The following is a 14,437-nucleotide window of genomic DNA, read 5'->3' as shown; positions in this document are numbered from 1 at the left end:
CAGAGACAGTTTCTACTTGATTTTATGCAATTGGTGTCAAAGCCACAAACACAGGGGGTGTGAGGAGGTTGGTCCATTGGTGATAAAAGACACTGAACAAGGTGGAGACTTGTCAGGGAAAATGTCCATTTGTTTTAACTATCATAAAACATTTATATTTCTTTCTATAAAACTTCTCCATTTTTTACAATTAAAACAATACTGCAGTTTATCAAAAATACCTAAGAAATTTCAACTCTTAATCCTTTGAGTTATAAAAATCAATGATCTGGCTAATTCATAAACAAGTTTTTCATGTAATTATTTGCATAACTCCTGTAATGCTAGAAGAAGCAGCTATAAGATCAAAATATTTAAAAAAACACTAAAAACAAAAATATTTAAAAAACACTAAAAACAAAACAAAAAAATTATTTATCTGTAGGACATGTTCATTTATGCCTACATTTCAGTATATGATTGTTCTATTTTAAAAAGTCACATTCAAAGGATAAACAAAACGACCTATGAATTGTCATTATTTGTTTCTTAGTTTGTGAAATATAGCAAACAAATTTCAGCTCTGATTGCTATGCAAAAGAACAGAAAATAATCTGCTTTGCAATGAACTTTATAGTTAAATTGCACACAGGCAACATGCTAAGTGAAAAAATTATTAACTGAATTACAGGTATTAAATACTGAAAAAATGAACGGTTTATTATAATTTATTTTATCTGACAATCTAGGAAGTTCACAGCCATCATCAGTTCCAGTGCAATTTCAGGTGCACTTGGGAATTCAGGAATCTTGGCGAAACTTGCAGGTAAAATACGTGCACACTTTTGATAGCACATGTGAAGGGATCTCTCTCAAATTGACCTCATTGGTTTCATTCTCAGCAAACTGACCCGGGCCACTCAACCTGGCTTTTATTGTTCCTGATGTTAGTGCATGCTCTCTTTTTACAATGAATTCGTGACCATCAGAAGATATTAACTTGACATACATGGCATCAGGGACTTCACAGCCACCATAGGTTTTCTCCTCTCTATCCATTATGTTCTTATACAATTTTACTTTGGTTCCACAGAAACTTTAGTAGTTTCTTGAGAATCCTGCCATTAATGCAGCCACCGCAACAGTCTTCCCCCGTGTGCCACCACAGCCCCTCATTTATTTTTGAAAATTCATCGTAACTAAGTTTTCTTTTTTAATTTCATTCTTCCCTCCCTCCCTCCTCCTTTCCTTTCCTTCCTTCCTTCCTTCCTTCCTTCCTTCCTTCCTTCCTTCCTTCCTTCCTTCCTTCACTTTCTCTCTCTTTTGCTTTCTTTCTCTTTTTAAATTTTATTATTCAGTAATTAACCAATGGGTTACAATTCCATAAATCAGGTTATGAGTACCATGCATCTTCATCAATGTCACCTCTTCCATTGTTCTCCCCCATTGCCCCCTCCAATCCCAGGTTTTTAAGCCTGTGAATTACCCTGTAATCTTTAATAGACTTTAGATAAACTTTAGAGCTAGTGTTCCATGTTTGAGTAATGCAATACTGCTAGATATGAAGCTTAATTCTTTTTTTGGGGGGTAGGGGGAAACAATGTTGGCTTTGTATCTGTTTTCTTTAATAAAAACAATGGTATCATGAGATTTTTCTTATTTTATTCTTCTCATATTTATCTTCCTTCATTGGCCCTAAATGATATGAGAAATGGGGTGAAGGGAAGGAAATAGAAAGCTTTTCCTTAAGTTTAGAAATGTTATCTCCATTAGGAATGTGATAGGGGGATGTGATGAGGGCCTGGAACCACAGATGGAAAACTAGTTACGGAAATAGGCCTAACACAGAGAGAAAATCAGTGTTATCACTCAGGGAGACATATAGACCACAAGCTTGGTAAAAGTAGAGCAAGGTCAAAGTCACACATGAAGTCCAGAATCAGAGGGCATGTCAAAGTCAGAGTCTAACCATTATCATTGATACAGACAGTTGAGAAGTTCACCCATTTTAAGAAAGAAATTGAAGAGGTATCAAAGTAAGGAGAAATAGTTTTGAATCATGATTTTTAAATTTTACCTTTTGTGGAGAGACTTTCTCATCTATCATATCTTTCACATGAGTAAGAGAATAATTCAAACCTCTTTTTCAAAACTCTTTTTATTAAATTTTTACAAGTATTCAAACCTAGACTGCAGTGTCTATGCTGAAATAATATTAGTATGTTTTTCGGAGATCACATCAGACTTTTTGTAATTAAGTCTCGATATGTGGAATTCTTGACTGCATTCTTTCTTCTCCTCTTTATTTGTCTCCTCTTGACCCCAACCCCCTCTTACAATGATATGTTTCCTGGTATTTATTTCACTGGGGGTTGACTTTGCCTTTTCAAGGAAGTATACTATTTGAATTCTCTTTTGAATCTGCCATATTTCATATGCCTGTAACTACTTGCATACTACCCAATGTGTTTACTTATAAGTTTATAGGCTAATTCAGGCTACCACCTATGAGGGAAAATATGCAATCTTTGTTTTTCTGGGCCTTACTTAATTCAATGTATATACTACAAAATTAAGGAAAGTAAGGGAAGGGTGGAGTCAGGCAGGTGAGTATGTTGAAAGAGGTGGCTTTGGGCTGGGAAGGTGGCTCAGTGGTAGAGTGCTTGCCTTGCATGCCTGAGGCCCTGGGTTCAATTCCTCAGTACCACATAAGCAAAAAGAAAAAAGCCGGAAGTGGTGCTGTGGCTCAAGTGGTAGAATGCTAGCCTTGAGCTGAAGAGCTGAGGGACAGTGCCCAGGCCCAGAGTTCAGGCCCCACGACTGGACCTCCCCCTCCCCCCAAAAAAAAGAAGTGGCTTTTTTGCTCAAGGCTAGTGCTCTAACACTTGAACCACAGCTCCACTTCTGGCTTTTTGGTGATAGATTGGAGCTTGAGTCTCAGGGGCTTATCATGGATTGCAGGCATGAGTCACCTGCACCTGGCCAGATACTTATTTTTGTATGTTTGAACTCAGTCACAGTGGATTCCTTCTTTTTGTTTGAAGACAGCTAAATTGAATAAATGCTCAAGTCCTTAGGTTTTGCTATGGCTTAACTATTTGTTTCCTCATTAATTCACATGTGAAAATTCCAAAGGTCACAGTGCTTGGAAGGAGAGTCTTTGGGGGGGATGACAGATCATGAGGGTGGAGCCCTTATGAATGGGATTAGTCCAGAGGCCCAAGAGAACCAACCTTACCCTTTCCTCTCAATGATCTAACAGGAGGAAGGTGTCATCTAGGAGCCAGAAAGTTGGCCTTCCCTAGACACTGAATTTTCTGGTAGCTTGACCTTAAACTTCCCAGCATCTAGAACTGTAAGAAATAAATTTCCATTTTCTTATAAGCCACCTGTGACTTTTGTTTTCAGCCGCCTGAATAGAACAACAGAACTGTCTTTTAAGCTTCACTTTTATCCAATTTTATCCTCTCTTTCAACAATCTTAGTGCCTGTTTAGGACAGAAAAAAGTACCTTAAGTTTCATAGTTTTATTAAAATTATGAGAGAAAAATGAAACAAACTACAAACTACAAGATTCATAGTTATTTTACTCCATGCACATTAACAATTTACACATTTTTTTCCTCTGTGGAGTTTGGATAGGAGAAATTCTTGCATTTTCCCTGTTCCTACTTGGATAGCCTCTTGTCCTCTTGCTAGATGACTAGAACTAATTGAACCTTATATTTCCTCATTCAAGATTTCATATTTTTTGGTCTGCTTGGATTTTTTTTCCTGGTCCTAGAGCTTGAACTCTGGGCCTGGGTGCTGTCCCTGAGCTCTTCAGCTCAAGGCTAACACTCTACCATGGATTTTGTGTTTTTGAGACAAGCTCTTACAACATAGCCCAGGATAGCTTTGAACTTGAGATCCTCCTGTCTCAGCTTCCCAAGGTCCAAGATGGCAAGTGTGCACCCCCACAACAGACCGACTGGGTTTGTATTGTTTTAAAATGTTTGTTCTTGGGCACAATTTATATTATTTATTTAGCTCTAAAAGCTTAATCTGGTTAAAATGGGGGAGAGAATAAGAGCAATGGTCAGGACTACTTCTTATGAAAAAGGAGGTGCAGAAAATTCCGAGGTCAATTTTTAATCTAGAAAATAAAATTTCAGCCCCAAATAAGAAAGCAAGAATGCTATGCCTCTCATCTTTCCAAGCTGATTCATGGCCTGACTATTGCTTGGATCATCAAGAAGCATCATGATTCTGGGAACCAGTGGCTAACACTAGTAATCCTAGCTACTAAGGAGGTTGAGATCTGAGACTCATGGGAAGAAGCCAGCTTGGGCCAGAAAGTCCATGAAATTCTAAGGTCCAATTAATTATGAAGAAGGTGGACATGGAGGTGTGGCTCAAGTGGTGGAGTGCCATGCTTGAGTGAAAAAGCCAAATGAGTACTGGCTGGTGCTCATGTGCACGAGTGCGCATGTGCCCGCGCACGCGCGCGAATGCGCGCACACATATACGAAGGACTCTGGTAGGTCACAGCACAAAATAACCTTGGGTATTGCTCAAAGGGGTCCCTGACGTCTTTACAAATTTCTGGGTAAGACGTACATCCTAAAGCATGTGAATGAAAAGTAAGGAAGAGAGACAATACAGATTCATTCAGCAATAGCACTTTAATGACTGCATTGTCAAAATGAATAAACCATTTGCTCGATTTGCTGGACTGGTTTTCTCTTGCCAGAAGACCAGGAGAAAGGGGAAAAAACCCTCAGTATCCTATCAACTGAGATGATTCTCTAGAGGAAGAAAACCTGCTGGGGATAATTCAATACCCAATCAGGGTGACTGAAAAGCAGTGATTTACTCCATTACCCTGATGTTCCTTTGCAAAAGCCTGTGCCATCTTGTCTGAATGAGAGCCCCACATCCATAGTGAGGATGTGTGTTTCCGCTGCCATGCAGTAAACCCTAAAATGGGCATAAATACCCACCAGGTTTCCGATGAGGTCCTATTCAGGATGTCACATGCTACAGAACAGCTGGAGATGATGACAGTGACCGCAGCTGACTCTAAAAATCCAGACAAGGCTAAGATAAACCTATGGTTTTCTTTAGATATCTGGAGGGCTTTGTCTTGGGCATATTACATTATTACCCGGGGAATCTATAATGATCAAGTTGTTCTTCTAAGAACTGAGCCCCACAAAACTATCTTTATATTCATGGCCAATTCCAAGAAATAGCCATAACACAGAGATGTTGAGTATTATTCTATTTTGAGATTTTTTTTGGCTAGGAGTTTTCTTTTATGACTCATCTTTTTGTTTTCATGCCTCGTACCCTAAATGAGGCCCACAACATGTCACTCTCAATTACTGCAATGCTTCCTTGTGTCTCCTGGCTGCAGTCCATCTTGAGTCTGACTGTCAAGTTAATTTTTAGGGCACATGATGTTTCAGCTCATCGCATCATTACTACTCTGCTCAGGAACCTGTACTGGATTTCTGTTATTTCGCATATAAAAATCAAACCATGCTGGCTTCTTCAGACTTCCTGGGTCTGGCTATATCTTCCTGTGAAGAATAGCTTCCTGTATCTTAGCTATAGTAAATAATGCTGCAATAAACATAGATGTGCTGGTAGCTTTAGTGTGGTCTTTGTTTGTAAACATTGGGTAAATGCCCACAAGTGGGATTGCTGGGTCATAGGGGAGCTCTATATGGAGTCTTTTGAGGAAACTCCATACTGCTTCCCAAAGTGGCTGAACAAGTTTACACTCCCACCAACAATGCAGTAAGGTTCCCTTCTGTCCACATCCCCTCCAGCATCTGTTGTTGTTAGGAACCCACAGATGCCCCTCAGTAGATGAATAGATCAAGAAAATGTGGTATATATACACAATGGAATTCTATGCCTCCATTAGAAAGAATGACATTGCCCCATTTGTTAGGAAATGGAAAGTCTTGGAAAAAATTACATTACATGAAGTAAGCCAGGCCCAAAGAAACATAGGTCCCATGGTTTCCCTGATTTGCAATATCTAGTGTATGTCTGAGTCAAGCAGAAAAGGTCAGGGAAATGAACCCTAAGATATGTATTCAAATGTTTTTTTTTCTTTCATGTGATTGTTTCTAACACATTTATAATATTATTTCTTTGTTGCTTTGTATGTCCTTCCCCCACAGTATAACCCCTGTATTTGATGTCGGTATAATTTGTGGAGGGGAAGGGGAAAAACAAATCGTTTAAATAGGAATACAGGTGGATCCATTGCAACAATGAGATGTACAAGTCATTATGTCGAAAATGAACCTTACAACTTTGGTGTGTGTGGGTGGGGGGGGGAGGGGAGGATGGGAAGAGATGGGAAGGGGAAACAAAGGAGGAGGCTACTATGCTTGATAAGAAATGTACTCATTATCTTGCCCATGTAATTGTAACCCCTCTGTACAGTGTTTTCACAATAAAAAAAAGAATAGCTTCCTGGTGTCCTTTTGAAAGATGAACCCTCTTCAGGGGTTGGCATCCAAACTAGACCTTTACCCTTGGCCCTGGATTCAGCTTCCTTAGCCCCTTATCTTGCAATCATGTATATTTAGGTACTTGGTACTCTTGCAAGGGGCCAAATAGAGGGGGCAGATGAAATCTGAGGTCCAGCCAAGATCATTCCCCTTGACTTTCGCCTAACCCACCCTCAAATGAAAAAGAAAAGTCTGTCCGGTTATAATTGTATACTGTGTATTACTGAATGTATTTCTGAAGGCAATAACTTCCATTTGGATCTGAGGAGGGAAAGAACAAATTCTTAACATCTTAAAGTTCCGAGTCTGGTTTCTGCCTCAGGATCTCCTCCACCATCTATACTATTACACATGTCCTATGTGGCTCTGAATCTGCTTCTTTATGTCACAACATTAGATGGGGTTTTGTCACACAGGTTAATAGAAATATTACTGTGAGTCATTGTTTCATGTAGAGGTGTATGCCACTGATATGTATCCCCAATCCAACTGTTTTAGTTTGATTCTGGCTCTTGATTCAGGCTCCCTAGCAAGAGATTGACATAGAGAAGCATTATTCGTCAATTTAAGTTGAAAGATGTAATTCTGAGGCTAAGAGTGTGTCTCAGTGGTAGTTTGTCCAGCATGTTTAAAGTCCTGCTGTTCAATCTCCAGTTCTCTGTCGTTCTCCCTCTCCCTCTCTCTCTCTCTCTCACACACACACACACACAAACACTCTCTTTCATGTACATATTTACACACATATTTCTGAAAAATTTACAAACACATGTGATTATGTAAAGGGCCTATCACACATCTTTGGAAAGTGCTCATTTGCATATCAGGTACATGGCTCCTTTGGCATCATCATGTGCTCTGTGACCAGGCTGTCTCTGAGTCCACTGAAGGCTAGGAAGGAATTTCTAATCTACATGGTGCACATGTCCTCTCCTGTGCTGGGGTGGATATCCCAAGCCTGCCACGCCTCACAGTCACTTGGCAGCCTCTCCCCTCAATGGCTACACTGCCTCTAATCTCCTTGCTTCTCTTTCTCAGCCTCAGCCAGTGCCTCAATTTAGAATTAGCAACTCATAGACTATAGTTAGAATGGCTATCATCAAGAAAACAAGTACTAACAAATGCTGGTGAAAATGCAAAGGAAAATGGAAAACTCTCCTTACCATTGGAGGGATCGTAAATTGGTGCAACCATGATGGAAATCAGTATGGAATTTCCTTAATAAATTTAAATTTGAGTGGCCATGTGATCCAGAAAAACAACTCTTATTATAGAGATACCTGTATATTCATGTTTATTTCAATAGTATTCATAATAGCTCAAGTTATAGAAATGGTCTAGGTGCTTTGCAAATGGATGGATAAAGAAAATATTATACATAAAATGTAATATTGATCAGTCATAAAAATAATAAAGTCATTTCATTTGCAAGAAGATGAATTAGAGATTTTGTGAATTAAAATAAGCAGGGTTAGAAATAACAGTATGGCATCTTTTCTCTCATATGTGGAATCTGGACTAAAACAGCAAAAAAAGACATGAAAGTAGAAGGGGGAAGAAGAGAAAGGGACCCTGTGAGAAGCAGAAGGGAGAGGAAAATGATCAAAGTATGTTACATGAAATGATTATGATGGAGTCCGATCAAATGCACACACATGCACATACACATAAACACATACACATCCAGGAAAAACCTAGTACTATTTTTTTCTCATGATTTCTGTTTGTGCTAGTTAGTCTATGTAGCGTCCCAAATGATCATTAACTAGGGTCTCTAAAGAGGGTTTCCTGTTGGGGCTAGTTGCAGGGACAAGGTAGAGGAAGCTACATGAGGAGCTGAGGCTCAGGAAGGAAAAACAGGGGGAACCAGTTACTCTGAAGAGGTACTGTGTGGAAGAGACTGGTGTGATGATCGTAGACTGAAGTATCTGAATGCTAGTACCATTGGTAGATAATGCCTTTTTGTGGGGGGTGATCTCACCCATGCACTGTGGCATCCAGAGCAGCTTCTGGGGCCTCTATTCACCCCACACTAGTAATGGGCACCTGCTTACTCACGACAACCCTAAATGTCTCATGTATTGCCAGTGTTTCCCATGGGGCCAGTGGAGAACCATTGTCACAAAGGGAAACAGTTACTGCCAGACTCTAGTTGGGGATGGCTGAGGGGAGAAAGGAAATAACCTTGGTAGACTATTCTCTCACCTTCTATTTCTTACTGCTACCCCCAAATAGAAGTCAGAGAAAGAGTGTTTGCTCCCTTCCAGATTTCTCCTTTCTCCTTTTCCAAGACTCAATCCCAGCAGGCAATTAGAGGGGTGACTCTAATCCATGGCCACAATCATACCTTCCCTTGCTCATGACTGCTGATGAAAACTGCCTCTTGTAGCCTCTTAGTTATGTAACATTGCTAGGGACATATCACTGTCTCCTACCTTTGCTTTTCTTTGCTGTATTTGAAGATGTTGCTTGCTTTTTTTTTTAACTGCAGTTTCTTCCTTAGCATCTTCATTCAGATCTACCTCTCCTCTTATCAGGAGAAGCACTTTAGGGAGGTCTGTGAAGCTAGAGGAGTAGCCGTGGTGGTACAGATGGGCAATTGGACTCTTGGGGTTTCTTTAGAGACAAATCTCATCAGGGCGCAAATTTCATTTGTCCCTCTGTGGTATGCTTGGAAGGACTTCTGCCAAGGCATCATTCTCTGGATGCTATTTTGCACTCATGTTCTATCTAGTGTTTGGCCACCCCGTTGCCTGATGCACAGAGCAGGCTGTCAGGAGATATTCTGTTGATTGATGGATTGATTAAGCCCTCAGCTGACTTGGGGAGAGGCAGAGTTTCTACATTTTGCTCAGAGAGTTTATTTAGAACAGTGTGTATCAAATCTTAATAAGCATATGAATCACTTGGGGATGTGTTAAAATTCAGGTTCTGTCGTTGAGTTTAGGGAGGGACTGAGCCTGTATTTCTAGCAAGCTCTCTGGAGGCTGCTGGTTTCTACACCACATTGTGAATAGCAAGGGTGTTTGTAAGTAAATGTTAGCATGTTCCATGGGCCTTTCTGATGCGAGCAATTCATCCAGTAATAATTTGTGGTGCACCTGTTGCCAAATGCTGGTTTAGGCATTGTGCAGGGAAACAGATGAACATTTTTATCATCCCAGACCCCATGACACTCCCCATGAAGGGGTTGAGGCTTTGTAGGACATTATTTTCCTCAGGATGCATTGCTCTCCCAGGCGTGGACAAAACTTTCAACTCCACACTTGCCTTAGTATCACCCCAATCATCAGTGGGAGTTCCCATTCATTTCTTCTGTCCAGATTTCCTCAGTTTCACTCCATGGCCATAAGTTTTATTTTCATGTACCAAAGGAGAAAAGAGCATTGAGGTCCTAAGCCTGATAAGAACGTATCCATTTTCCTTCTGTGCTTTGGATGAAACATTGTAGTGACAGGGAAATGAATTGAGCCATGGCTATTTTTCCATGGGCGGGGGCAGGTTGGGATGTGTGCATATGGAGATCTAGATGTAGCTATGAACTCCCCGCCCCCCTTTTTTATTTGTCAGTCGTGGGGCTTGAACTCTGGGCCTGGGCGCTGTGCCTCAGCTCTTCAGCTCAAGGCTAGTGCTCTACCACTTGAGCCACAGCACCACTTCCAGTTTTGGTGGTTAATTGGAGATGAGTCTCATGGAGGTGGGGAGAGAAGGGATAGTTGGAGAACAACAAAGGAGGAGGTAAAAATGCTCCACAAGAAATGTACTTATTACCTTACTCATGTAAATGTAACCCCACTGTACAGCATCTTTACAATAAAATAAAAATTATACAACAACAACAAAGAGTCTCACGGACTTTCCTGCCCAGGCTGTCTTTGAACTGCAATCCTCAGATCTCAGCCTTCTGAGTAGCTAGGATTACAGGTGAGAGCCATCAGTGTCCAGCCTAACTCCCTTTATGCTGCCATGAAATTCCCTTTTTTAATGAACTGTAGAGTCTTTTGATGTATCCTCAGTGCCACCCCAATGCAGCAGGGAAACATTTTCGTGACTCAGAATTTTTTTACTCTGGTGCACTACTATCCTTTCCCAGAGCTCCATTTTTGGTCAGCCAGTAACAGCAGTTAAGTATGTACTGGGCAGATGAAGCCCAAAGCAAGTTGGAAAGAGTCCAAAGTTGAATGAAATATAAGTTTCTCTCAGGTATCCAGCTAACCATTTAGCTGAGATGTGACCAGTGAATAGATTCAAATGCTTCCCAGTGCCTTACATTCTGCTCTGGATTTATCTAAAGGGTGGGAGTGAGAAAGGGGGAGTGGGTGCAGGTTCAAGCTCTCTTGGAGAAGAGCCACTCCTGCTGGAAATCTACCTCCCTTTATTTTATGCTAGTCCCATGGTTGCATGTTAAAAATGATACAAATGAGATGAAAAAAATCACACACACCACAGGAGGGAAGGAAAGAGCTTTGAGTTAAAGGAAATGGACATTAAAAAAATAAGGCTTAACTGTGCCAAGGTTGTTTGGGCTTCAAAATAGGTAGACGGGTTTGAACTCTCCGAAGTCAGGTTTGTGGACCTTGATTTTGGATAAGAAGGAGAGACAGGAAGTAGAGAGGCCTTGAAGAATGAAATGAAAAAGTATGATTTTCTTTTTCAGTATTGGGGATTGAACTCAGGGCCTTGCACTTGCTAGGTAAGTGCTCTACCACTCGAACCCTACACCTTCCTAAAGTATGGCTTCTGATTTAAAAATACTCATATTTGAGACTTGTAGTATTTGTACATTATAGATATTCTTTTCCTTGAAATTCCTTGACAATTGTGCCAACTTAAAATATCTCTAGATATTGTCCAAAGTTTCCTGGGGGGGTGGTAAAAGGGGTCTCTCACTCAGTTACAATCTACTAATCTGCACCCAAAGCAGGAGACGATGTCTGACCTTGTATTATAGATTCTGTCCTGAAGTCTTCACATAGTTTCACTTACAGGCCTTGTGTGGGGACAGTGGGGACACTGTCACAGCTCTCGTCACAGGTACATTTGTGTGTATGTGTGTGTGTGTGTGTGTAAGTACTGGGGCTTGAATTCAGGACCTGGGCACCAGTCCTGTAGCTTTTTTTTCACTGAAGGTTGGAACCCTACTACTTGAAATACACCCCCAATTTCTGGCTTTATGGTGGTTTTAATTGGAGATAAGAATCTCATAGCCTTTCCTGTCCAGGTTGGCTTTGAACCATGATCCTCAGATCTCAACCTCCTAAGTAGCTAGGATTATAAGGTATGGTGCTCAGCTGCTCCTTGAGCTTTGAGAAGCACACAGTAAACAGCCTGTACTGCAGTCCTTGCTCAATGTTGTTTGAATTAATAGCGATTCTCCTCCAAGGTAGACATCCTAAGATGTATTCTCATCTGGATTTGCTTTTGGACTTTGAGCCTGTTTGTGCCCTGTCATATTGCAGTTGTCTCCTCTACTCCATACCTGGAAGGGGCGAATGTGCTGTTCCTCCACATCCTGACTTCCTGCCAAACAAAGCTGCTTAGCTCAGGCAGTGGATTCTGTATTCTAGGGGCATTGCCTGAGCTTCAGAACATTTCTTCAGATATCTCACACTAACTACTTTCAGATATCTCTTGAGGATTGGATCATTCCAGCCCTGCATTCTTCATGCAATGTGCAGATAGCAGAGTTTCCCGTTTGGGGAATCTTTATCCCTCATCACCGATGACCTTCTTCTATGAGCAGGGCAATGTTAAGGGTTGGCCACTACTTACGGCATTCAGCAAAAGACAAAGTCAGAGAATCATGGGTTTGTCTTTGTCACTGGTTTCTGCAGAAGGAGAAGCTGGCTCCATCTCTTGCTGGGATATGATGCCTCTGGCAACCTTTTAAAAGTGGAAAATCAAATTCTACTATTCAGCCCCAGGACTTCCCTTGATCTTTGTTACACATGCACGTGTGCATGCACACACACACACACACACACACACACACACTTTTTGTTATAGGGCAATCTTATTGCAGGAACCACATAGCTTGTCTGACACCTCTTGTTCTCTGGGTGAGAATATTGTGATTTGAGAGAGGCAAATGTGGGGGATCATGCAGTGGATGTGATCTCAAAGCAGTGGCTTTGAGGGCATCTGAGACACATAGGGCCAGCACAGTAAACCTGACTTGACATCGGTTTGCAAGTCAGAGTTCTGCCCGTTGCACTGGTTGCTTTTTTCTTTTCTTCTAACACATCTTATTTGTAAACACTCCCACTGAAGATAGGAATTGTCAGGACACTCTCTCTTTAGATAATTTTCATTTGGACTTCTAAGAGCAGGAGCTTTCTTCTTTAAGTTTTCCATTGTGAGATGGACTTGGAGGGACAATATCCAACGAGTTTAAGCTGAAACCTATTATGCCACTGAAATGAAATTGGATGTATTTCAGACTCTGCTAGCCATGCGTGAATCCACAAGTGAGGAGATGTTCTTTTGGTGTATTGTTGATGGACTATCCATATTCTCTCTTATCTCTCTGGCATATTTGTCTTTGATTCTTTGGATGAACCTTAGGACCTGACTTGTTTGAATGATTGACTAAAAGCCAAAGGCTCCCACTCATGGGTAACAAAATTTGAAGTGTACGGTAAAAACTTTTCCTATCCTTCCCTGGTCAACATATTTTGTAGTAGAATTTACAAACACAAAATTTCATCTATACTCTAACAGCTGTAAACATGGTATCCAATAGTTTGGTTATTGAATGTCTGCAAAGGGCTTGCTCCCCAGGGTATGTCTATGGGAGGTGGCCAAACCTTTGAGGGGTGGTGTCTCATGGGAGGTCCTTAGGTCATTTGAATCATGCCCTTAAAAGGAACTGTGGAAACCTTCAGACAGAACCCTTCTCTGTCTCTGTCTCTGTCTCTCTTTTGCACTCTGGACATGATGGGAGCAGTTTTGCTCTACTGTGCATTCCACTGTGGCCATAATGATCTGTCTCACCACAGGCCCCAAACAATAGGAAAAACTGATCATGGACTAGAATTTCCAAGAATAAGAGTCAAATCTTTTTCCCCCTTCATTATCTCAGGCATTTGTTTATAGAGATGGAAAAAGAATTAGCACAAAGATCTAAGTCAGTAAGATAACAATGGCATGCTGGGTCATCTGGCATTGCCTCTCCCTGGCCTCATTTTCCACAGACCTCTTTGGACATTGCCCTGTGGCATCCTTCTTAAAAAGCCCAGCTCCTTTCTGTTTCAAGATTATTACAGAGTCTGCCTCTTTTATTTGAAACATTACCATACTGACTCAGCTCTGCAAAGTCCCTTTGTGCTTGTCAAACTTCTATATTCTAGGTTATCATTTAAATGCCCATTTATCAAGATTCTTCCAAGTTCCTAGAAGTCAGTAGGGATAGGAATCCCAAGAGTTATATATTCTTGTAGCACTCTGAGATCCTCCTTTATGCATTTATCATAGTAACTATATGGTTATTTATGTAATTATTTACTTAGTGTATATCTTCTTCTTTAGGCTGCATACTGAAGAACCAAGACCGCTCAAATTGTAGGGGAAAGAAGGAAGAATGGAATGATGAGAAGAGAGAGGAGAGAGGCAGATAGAAAAAGAAAGGAAATGATATATGTCCTTCATGATGGCTAAGGTGGATCACCAGTTGTCACATGAATTAAGAGGATCTTTCAGGTGACAAGACAGTTCTAAAGAGTCCTCAGCAGAAATTTGTCTGCTCTGATTGCTTTCAACCGACCAGCTAGGGCCTGGGACATCTGAAATGTCAATGCTGTGAAAGGGGTAACAGTAAGAATATGAGTTTGACTCACACAATAATATTGAGAGGTCTGAGACTTAATCAAAGCTAAAAAATTGAAACGATTGGCCTTGTATAGCAGTGGCTCTGTTCTTTTTATTGTGGAGTACTCAGTATTGTGGAGTAA

General features: G+C 40.8%; 1 pseudogene; it reads right to left on the bottom strand.

Moving 5' to 3' along the window:
- Positions 1-707: 707 nt before the first annotated feature.
- On the bottom strand, positions 708-1,038 carry LOC105984715 (annotated as a pseudogene).
- Positions 1,039-14,437: the final 13,399 nt, after the last annotated feature.

Source organism: Dipodomys ordii, unplaced genomic scaffold (assembly GCF_000151885.1).
Source record: "Dipodomys ordii isolate 6190 unplaced genomic scaffold, Dord_2.0 Scaffold26, whole genome shotgun sequence".
Classification (NCBI taxonomy): domain Eukaryota; kingdom Metazoa; phylum Chordata; class Mammalia; order Rodentia; family Heteromyidae; genus Dipodomys; species Dipodomys ordii.
This window is presented reverse-complemented; position numbering and strand designations above follow the sequence as displayed.